We start from the raw sequence: 10,786 nt of genomic DNA, 5'->3' as shown, positions 1-10,786 counted from the left end.
CGTCCGATCGATTTTCGCTATATGTGAGAGGGGTATTCAGGCTCTAGACACAACAGAAATGATGGCATAGTGACGAGCAGAAGAAAACTGCTGGGCATTTTCATAGATGGATAGAACAAAGTAGCCGGGCCAAGAAGACCACAACATACATAAACAAAGCAAAACCTATGATATATTTTATAGTACACATAACGTTACACACATCTTTTTTTTAGACCTGAAGGTGAGTAACAGAGGGCATACAAGTCACACGGGGTCACTATCCCACAAGTGTATGGAGTCAAAAAAGCTGTCGACAGGCATGATTGTGAAAAATGCAGCGTGCCTGTAACCTAAGTAAAACAGCAGGGATGTATGGCATTTGTGACATTTGCATATCTGCAGGAATTACAACATCTCTCAGATTCCAGTGCTTTGCATGAGAATGATAAGAGCTTGTATCCATAGGTATACACATGATTAATTCAATTCTACATGTGTATCCTCAACATCTGCCTACCGCATCTCTCATATGTTCATACGCCGTCAGAAAGTAGTACAAGATTGTTCTACTTTATCATACGAAGATATCGAGTTTTTTTCATCTTAGAATTATTGACATTAAATGATAGATAGATAATCAAAGGTGTAATGACCGAACAAGAATCTATTGTGTATAGTATACATTCACAATGATCTGCGGATGGATATGGAGGAATGAATGTTTTCATTTCCCGCCATAACTGAGTGGAAGGCTGCCATATCTCCCATATAAAGAAAGTAGTTCACACTTATTTTTAATTTATTATTTTCAATGATTTTTTTTCCAAACTAGGGAATATTACTTGTGTTATCACAGTAAAAATATTTCTTATAATCATGTAACTTCTTTTCTTTCTACGATGGATAGTTAGATAATTTCATTCCTATGCAAATCACTTCCCCTACAATTTGACGTTGGAAGTGATTCGCGGAAGGATATGAATTGTTGCTGTGTGAGTAAAAGTCAGACGTAGATTGTTGGCCGTCCAGGATGGACGTTGTGCTGTGTGTGGCCAGTTGTGCCATTCTGGTCGTCAATTTGGTTTATGTTCTCGTTCAGACCCTACGTAGAAGTTTGTGGGACTGTTGTAAAAGGCATCCAAGGCCGGTAGCGTCACTAATTTTAAGCTTTGTTGTCTCAAACGTTTGACAAACGTTGACGTGCCCGCCATGTTTAGTGCTTACCCGATGTTTACATGGGCATGTCTTGCTTGTGTGTCCGCTCTTCCATGCTGCTTCTGCTCTTCCGTTTCTTGTCTTCTTCTTACCTCTAATTCCTACAACCACAGTGATGATTATTCTGTCATGTTGGGAGGGCCCAGATGTTCCTGACCGTGAACAAGTTATTCACTAAACACAGTTTCTACTCATAGTCAATTATTAACCGTCCTCAAATATCGTAGTCCGGTACCAAAGTTAGCATAAAGACCATTGCATTGTGTACTGTCAGGTTGGCTGAGGCAATTGACAATGACCGTGTCTACGGTGTCTGTTTCCTCCTTTCCAAAGTGACTGAAACTGAAATTATTTCCTACATAGCCGAGTATTTTCTAACACAAACAGTAATTTAGTCAACTGTACTTTATTCAACTCTCTACTCAATATCACTCGCACTCACTCTTTCTACTACAAACTATTTTTTCACAGTGTAAACACAATGTTATCGGTGATATACATATGACATGGATATTTTCTACCCGGCATACGTGTATCAGGAACTATCTGTACTTGGTTCCCCAGGTCAACGTGCTATACAAAAACTCGGATTCCAGCCAGCTCAGGGTTATCTAATGTTAGTCAGGTTTTAAATCCACTGGTCAGCATCTTGGAAACCCAGACTTCGGGGACCGTTTTCGGGCGGATGGTGCTGATTTCGTGTAGCTAGATGGGATGGCTGGAAGATCCATTTCTTGGCTTTGCAAAGCAAGTTACCTGGACAGACCATGGTGCCTCAAGGGTTCCTGACGAGTTAAACTTTCCTTATAGAACGTTTGCCATGTGTGACTTTCTGAATCCCATCTTCGAGATAGAAGGCATTCAGGTCAGTAGAATATTTGTTTTTACTCCCTCACCCCTTACGTGATGTACCTAAAGCTGAATATCCAACCTGGTTTTAAGTTTGTTATACTTTTTTATTATCATTAAGGTCTCCCTTAATGTTACTTGAAGTTAACATACGTGCATTCTACTGCATATGTCCATCTCGAAGCTTCTTGCTTTGGGGTCCAAGGCATATAAATGTATACAGGCAAAAGTACACTATTCAATTTGTCAAGAAGCTGCATTTTTAGAGAAAGCTAATAGGGGCGATTGTATGTTGCATGCAAATGTCTCGCGAAAAACTAAGGCTGCGACAGTGGTGCCACATAGCGGAAATCATCGGAACTGCTGTTAACTCCAGTTCCCATTGGGATCCTACTTGCACTGCCACTGGACAGCATTGGATGCGCCTGATTCCACCTTAGACACCGTCCCTCAAGCCAAGATTGAGTGACAGATGTGCATTCTAGTCATGCAGTTCACGCTTTGGCTGATGTCCAACATAAGATGCAGGACCAAACGACAGACCCCAAGGAGGCGTTGAAAAGTCAGAAACATTTATGTGATGTTATCGGATCACACGTACCAGTTACATTTGCCATATATATGATTATCAGGCTGATAGCATGCCGTACACGGGGGTTTCTAAAATGGCTGTGACGGGAAAACGGCTGCAGTGATAATATCCCAAAACTCTCCCTTAGGCATGAGAAGTTGTGCGCGTCAGCAATGTCGTGAATGGTAATTTTGCCTGTATAGTATTTATTTATGTATAGATAGCCCTATATCCCAGGATGTCTTGTTGAACCAATGAGTTTTGAATTGCCTGAACGCCCCTATTCTGTTATGAACTGTTCACCTCAAGCGAATAGTACATAACAGTGAGAAAAAAAGGTACTAAAACGATCTATTAAACAACTTATAGGTACAAGGACAAAACATAAATTATATGTCAGATGAACCGATATTATAATCGTCAAATTGGTACAGGTGTGTACAGCGATCTCGCCCCCCCCCCCCCCCCCCCAAAAAAACGGGTTTACATGACGTTTTAGAAGTTGATTGGTATAAATCACAAAATGAAGTTTCAGAATGATATAAGTACACGAGTTTGATACATAACTCCATTCATAGTATCAATATTAACGTAATTACATGGTAATAAGATAGTTGAACTTGTTTCAGACAAGGAGGGTTGGGTCCCTTGTATTCCCATTATTGCATGTACGTGAGTCTTGACATAAGATGTATTTCATTGTATTCACCTGTCCTCAAGCAACCTATATATCTCCAATATGAAGTCTCTACCATGAAGTGACCACAAAAGAACTATGTAATGTCTTTATTAATTATGCAAATATTTGGTATTAATTAGAATAACGCACATTTTGGTATATGCACCTGGCCAAGGGATATCTTCACCTCCAACATGACTGTTTTTTCTAGTATTTAGGAACTGATGCATTTACCCGTGTTTCTTAAGACTGGTACTTTACCAGTGTTTGTGTAGCATTTAGCAACAGCTATATCAACTTGCGCGTAGATAGTGTTTATAATGAGAAACTATTATTCACGTGTGTTTTTGTTAGTGCTTTGGAAATGTTTTCAGCACAAGAAAGAAAACACTGTGACAAATTGAAAACATATAGCTGACGTATTCCGTACCATAGACGGTGTTGATTTATACGTTCATAGTAGCACTGTTTTTATGCCACCTCAGCTGCAAAAATTGTCTTTTTCATTTCAATGTTACGTTTGCACCGAACAATCGAACAATATAGTATCGACTTTCGAGGTATGACATCTTACGGTACGGTAATAAGGTGCCATACAGGTACCATATAACACACCATATACGTTACTCCCCAGGTGCAGTATAGTACCAGGTAGCGCACCTGTAATATGTAGTAACCAGCTGCTCTTGGGGGGGGGGGCGAAAACGCTAGTGTTCTCGCCCTCCGCGGGGGCGAGATCGCTGTCACACCTGTCGCCATCAGAACGATATTTTCCAATGAATGATTAGTAAATGAATTGATTAAATAAAATAACATCCATTGATGTTCTCTCAACGATAACATACATGGCATTAATGAATGAATAATAACTTAAATGAAATCGAATGATACAAGTGGTACGGGAATGTTGGGAACAACATGTGCAAGTACATAACACGGTGTGTGCTGCAACCTCTCGGTTATATCTTGTCGAAATTTAACAGCCGATTATATAATCTATTCCTACCTACTGGTAAACCACGTTGATGCTTTCCATATCTGCGATGTTATCAGTGCGTGTATAATCTGTACCAGAAGCTGGGGATTGTCTAACGATTGCTACAGGTTCGTCTGTACTGAGTGGTTCTTGTTTGTGCTTCAGGGTGGCCCTCTGGTACCAGAAGGCTGTAAACTTAGATCCACTGGGCTCACTTACAGATGGAACTTGATACAACAGATGGAATTTGATGCTTCATACGTCTGAGTACCAATAAGTTAATTCAAGCTGTAAGGAATGCTCACAGCACGATGGCGTTGACTACTCTACAAATCAAGGGATTTATCTTCCCCAAAGCCACATCCTTCCGACGAGAATATGACAAATGTGACCACTAATAAACCCAAATTGTAATTTTTTTACTGATAGAATCTATGAAGGTAAATCTAGGTGAAGCAATATGTATTAAAATGCAAGTTATGGGACGCCCACACACTGTAGATAGGATCTACATTGCCAATAATTATCCTTGTTTATCGTATGGAGACAAGGTAAAGAAAAAGTCAAAGAAAATTTGTCACCTAGCCTGTCTACAGATGGTTTGGGGACATGTTTAAAATGATATGTCTTTAACTGCCCCATAGATATATAATTCTGACAAACTATGTAGGGCTTCAAAGAAAAAAAAAGTGGATCATTGTCTACATTTATTTTAATTCAATGAAATAACTCAGCTTCAGATACATAGGGAGTAATTGTGGATCGGGAGCCTACATTGGAGAAAGAAGGTCTCGAGCTGTTTTAATTTATTATATTTAATTTATTGATCTTTAGGGTAGTCCCTTCAGTTTTCCGCCAGTCTTTCTTTCTGGTGTAGTAAACGACGTTTGTTTGTTTATTCCGATCTACAATTAGATTTTACAATGATTATCATAAACTTTATTCTTCCTGGAGTCGTCTAACAACATAACAAAACAGTCAAATAACATAAAGTCAACGAAAGTATACAGTATGACACGAGAAGAACTGAATGTAAAAATATAAAATAAACTCAGTGAACGGAAGTAATGAGGAGGGGTCAGAAGTCAGAGGCTATAACATGGCCGTATTCTGTTTGTCGTTATTGTGCTGATGAAATGTTCCCATGTGATTCTTTTTAATCATTATCATCGATTCTCGGTGATAATGGTGATGACATAATTATGTATTGGAAGATCAAATAAATATATTGCTGATATGAGGATATGGATATTGACATTGCTGGTCTTACTTCAGAGCCAGTTCATCCTCTGAGAGGTGACACCGGGATTTCCACAAATTCTTGTCCAGCATGACACCTGAAGTCCCTTTTCTCCCATAAGTAACCTTTATGGTGCCAAGGAAGGGCGAACGCGACCGCTCCAGACATTTCTTCATGTCGCATCACATGCCCTGCTAGAAGCATCCTTTGGTTGCGGATGGCCGCCGTTATGCTTGGCAAGTCACCGGTTAACTTGTTCGTTTGAAATGTGGCTCTTCCATACAACATGAAAGCCTCATGGTTATGATTCGGTCCATTCAGAGGACCAACAATACTTTGTTGATAATACTATAACATAGGGATTCCATGTCCAGAAGCACCTGTTTGAAGAAAAATTGAGATCTTTGTTTCATGCAAATTGGCAGGATACCAACTATCACCTCGGGCGTCTGTATAGGTCGCAGATGATGATGAAAGTATCTGCTTCCAGTGACTGCCTTCATGTACCAAACACTTTTACTACCTTCTGACGAAGTGAAACGAGCTCGAGTGGAATGAAGCTGTCTCTTAATGTGCGAAAAGGAATCAGATATTTCCATGGAGTTGAAGGTCACATTACCATAGGCCTTCCGCTTGTCCTTTACCCCTTCATGTTTTCTTTTTCATCTCTGTTGTACGTTGTTTTTTCGGAAACATCTTGTACTGGTTGGGGCATGTAAAGAGGAATGTTCGTATCTCTTGTGCCCGCCAAAAAACCACCGCGTGGCTCATTTTTCCACGAAGTTAAAACCAGAGGAGAGAAACCGCAGGCACATACTCTGTCTTTCCTGTCTGCTACATCTGAAGGTAGATAAAAAGGTTCGGGTACACATAGCAATTGTAATGTAAAGCCTTCTATGAACATCCACAGAGCGAATGCAGTGGGCTATCACATAAGAGAGGGGCACAACTCACTTCCCAAGGACGTAAGCAAAACTTTTAAAGAATCTCTAGTATCAATCTTCACAATCTGAAAGTCAAACCATTGTGTTCAGCCTCGTCTAGACAACACTCTTTTAAAAATCACCATATCGTTTAATGCCATATAATGTGAGATACCACGGTCATTTGAGCCTGGATTACTAGGCATTGAACTTAATGTATCTCCCTGAAGTGTCAGACACCCACTTCTTTCCGTTTACATTACGAAGGGGGGCCCTCACATGGCATTTTGGCAGTGTCGCTACTCAATTCTTTCCAGTTAAGTTACTACGTGGGCTCAACGCAAACAATTCTGATGTCTCCGTAGATTTCTTTTGAAGGGCCAGCATGCCATTTGCACATATAATGGCCATAGTTAGAGCTCATTAAGTTGATAGTTATGTTCCCTGTTTGATGGGTAAGGTCCACAACTTTTTAAACACCCAATACTGAGTCATATTCATGTGGATGGACTGCTGGCTAGGGTATTGCGTAATCTTCCCGATGATGCTGTTCCGCTCATGTAGGAGTGAGTGGGGGATATCGATGATTAACCCATTTTCTTAGAAAAGATGACATGATCATCTTCAAACAACTAGATTTTCCAATGACCTGGGACTGAATAGGACAAAATCCCGGGCCATATGAATATGGTAATTTCAACTGCTTGGTATTGTGATGACCTTATTAAATAAGCAACCTTACAATTTACCTACATAAAGGTATTGAAGCCTTACATTGGATAGTCATTGTCATTTATTGCTTAACATAGAAAGAATTACCACTCTATACTCTTTCATGTAGGCAATAATCTCTGTAACTGCCTTTGCCTAACCGAATCAAGAGACCTAAGAAAGTTAATAACGTTATGTAAGATTGGCATAGATACATCTAGTCTGTCTGGTGCCATGGTATTGAATGGTATCTAATATGGTTTTGGTTATCCCGCAAGTAACAGCAATGTACATGTAGCTGGAAAAAGTAACTTTTGGTCATAAGTATGTTGAACTGGTAATAACTCATTTACCTTCATGCATAAGAAACTTGACGCGGTGCCAACATGACCGACTTTCAGACGTCTTGGAGGCATTCCAACTTTCCTTTCGACTACATGTACCATTGTCGTCATTGTAAGTATTCGGGAATGGCTGAGGTGATACTTAGACTTAAATCCTCCTCCTGTGTTTGGTGACACGTGGGCATGCAGCAGGCAGTCTCCGTTAATGTCGGTTTTTGGCAAGGATGTCCGTTTTCTGTAGGTTAATCCTCAATTGGCCTAGGTCATTCTGTAACACGTGCCTTTAAGTAACTTTTGGTCTTCCCTGTTTTCTTTTTCCTTTTTTGGGGGGTTACCAGGGCAGTGCTGTCTTAGCGAGTCTATCCACGTGCATTCTAAGCGCATGTCCTGTGTACTTAATACTCATTTCTGTGACGGTGTTGCTTAGAGGTTCTGTCTCACTCCTTTGATATACTTTCTCGTTTGTTATTCCATCTCTGTACGTTATGTTACGTCGATGATATCTAGATATCCAGTTACTCAAGCAACTGGATATGATTTTGGAAACGGTCAGACGTTCAGATAGCACCCACCATCAGTTCCATTGACGAAAGATAGTGGATTATTTTCGGAAGGATAGTGGATTCTATCTAAAACGTCTGACCGTTTCCAAAATCATATCCAGATGCTTGAGTAACTGCTTTTTGGCATATCTTATTACCTGCTTTTGGGCATATGTACATTATGCTGTGTATCCTTCGTTGTTAAAAAACCGTTACTGAAGTTATAATGAACCATTCATTTCTTTACGTTATAGACAAATGCACAAACCGCTCCAAACATTGTGGGTTGTATCCAGTGCCCATTAAATTTTCATCCAGCGGTCAGCAGGGCTCCATCATCCCGACATCCACCCACACCTGATGACTTAGAAACTTGTAATGGAAATGTTGTTAGCTATGAGAGATTACTGCGTAAGTGCGTTGGCCAGGGAATAGCCCTTCCCCCTCTCCGTCTGTACTCTCCAAGTCGCACCTTCCTTAGCACCTGTTTCCGCACACCTGAGACACAGTCCAGTGTCTTTTGTAATTTGATACTTCCAGATCTACCACGTGACGTTGGCTTTTGGAACTCTTGGTAGTAGGCTTTATGGACTAATATGTTTACATAAGTCCATAACAGGGATTACTAGAATATATGCAAGTCTCTTCAACTTTCTTTTATGCTTGTATTTACATGGTGTTTGCGTGGGGTGTAGGTATAGGCATCCGTCCATCTCGAAATACGATGATACCACCCTGGATTAATGTGGTTTACATCGTCTTCCGTTGCTTTGAAGGCCGATCCTCGGGTGGCAGTCGGGGCTACAATATGGGCGCACGAAGCCAGAGTTCTGAATTGGTTGTTTTTCTTTACGGTTTTGCTGTCTTAGATCTAAGTGTTTTATTCTTTTGCGTGGAGTACCTGTTTGCTTTGATTTAATGACGGTTGGGTCTGACATGAAACAATCGTGAATGGTCCATAAAGCATATCCTCGTGAGGTAAGCTGCTACTACGTCATCAGCTGGGGCATAGCAGACCACCTACAAATCTTTTCGGGACACCTCTGGTGTAAGTGGTCTTTTAATATCCACATAAGAATGCTGCAGGTAAAGGGAATGGCTAATCAATGTGGTATAAATGTACAGCCTGAAGAGGAGGGGCATTTAGCTATGACAAGGAAAAGCTTAAGAACAATCGGTTGGGACCTGGCAAATATCATCATCAAAAAAACAGCAGCAAAACGTTACAATCTAAAATGATTTTCAGTGTAAAACACGGGAATGATGATGTTGATTAATTGAAGATATTTATTGCGTAGTTTTGCCACACCGGGCTAAGTGCAGGTCACAACAAGGCTGATAATCATGTTATTTGGCATCTTAATACCTGGGCGTCTATGCTTCATCGATGTAACTTCAAACTTTATCATAAAAAACATGGCAGAAAAGTACGTATTCTAGTTATAATATTTAAAGTGCTATAATCCACATTGGTTTCCGAAGGAATTTGCGTATACATATTTCTATATCAACGCCGATAAAGGTTAAACATCCAGGCAATAAGATAAATAGCAACTACTTCGATAATTGGATATGGTTTTGGAAACGATCAGTCGTTTCAGATAGTATCCAATATTTTTCATCAAGATTATGAACATATGTTCCTCAAGTGCAAAGGACTAAGAGAATTTTGGATGATGTTCTGTGAAATGATACATAAGTGCTTTAACTGTGATTTAAAAATAAGTTTGAGAGACATTGTATTATGATATAAAACAAATCACTCTTCCAAGATCGATGATCATACATCAATGATCAACCTGTTGTTAACAATAGCAAAAAGTGTATTGTACAAAAACTGGTATGCTGATCGTAAAAGAAAAAATCTGCACGTAAGCTTTCAAACTGAAGCTGTTCTATTGTTAAAACTTACAGGCAAAAAACTAGGCAAACTTGTTCCGCCACGTATGTAAGTCTGAGATGTTTTATGTTCTAAACTTGTTTTTATGAATAAAATGAAAAACATATTTCATCGGTGACACGTTTCTGACATGTGTTACGGGTATCTGAGGTGTATGGATATTCTGTGGGAGTTGTTTAAGGCTGCAATTACCGATGACGTCTGCCAGGCGTAAGTCGTATCAAACATAAAATGCCACCTGGTGTCAAAAAGCTTGTTCCGGTAATCCACCTACATTAATCCAGTATTTCCACCTACATTACAGACGGCATTTCTAAAGGTTGGATCTCATCAACAAACATCTCCGCTACACCTGAAAGCCGATACAGAAATAAGTGCGTACCTTTTTTTTATTAAAGAATATGCAAATAACACACACAGTGGTGCCGCACTCACGGCACCACTAACAAAATACAATGAATGAAAAGTAAAACACAAATATACGGGAATCGTCAGATTATAACATAGGTGAAATAAATGAATAAATAATGCAAACATGCAACACCCCAGCATTATCAGCAGCGGAGAGGAGAGGTGAACCCCTAATCAGTAAATGTATCAGAGCTGTTTCCGACAAGGCATCTATATTGAGAGTTGAAATATTCAATTTTTTTTAGTCTGTCAAATAAAAGTAAACGTTGATTAATAAAATTTCCTACTTCTAGCCGTGCTGTTAGCATCCGCGGTACGTTCACTGGTGTGGTGCCTTGTTGATACATGATCCATAGAAACGCAAGATGTTATCATTCCATGAAGTAAACATTTGTTTTGGGCCTTGGGGTTTGAATCGTTTGATGCAACATAAAATTTTACGC

This window comes from Branchiostoma floridae, chromosome 13, assembly GCF_000003815.2.
Source record: "Branchiostoma floridae strain S238N-H82 chromosome 13, Bfl_VNyyK, whole genome shotgun sequence".
In the NCBI taxonomy this organism is placed as follows: Eukaryota; Metazoa; Chordata; class Leptocardii; order Amphioxiformes; family Branchiostomatidae; genus Branchiostoma; species Branchiostoma floridae.
Note: the sequence above shows the minus strand (reverse complement) of the source record.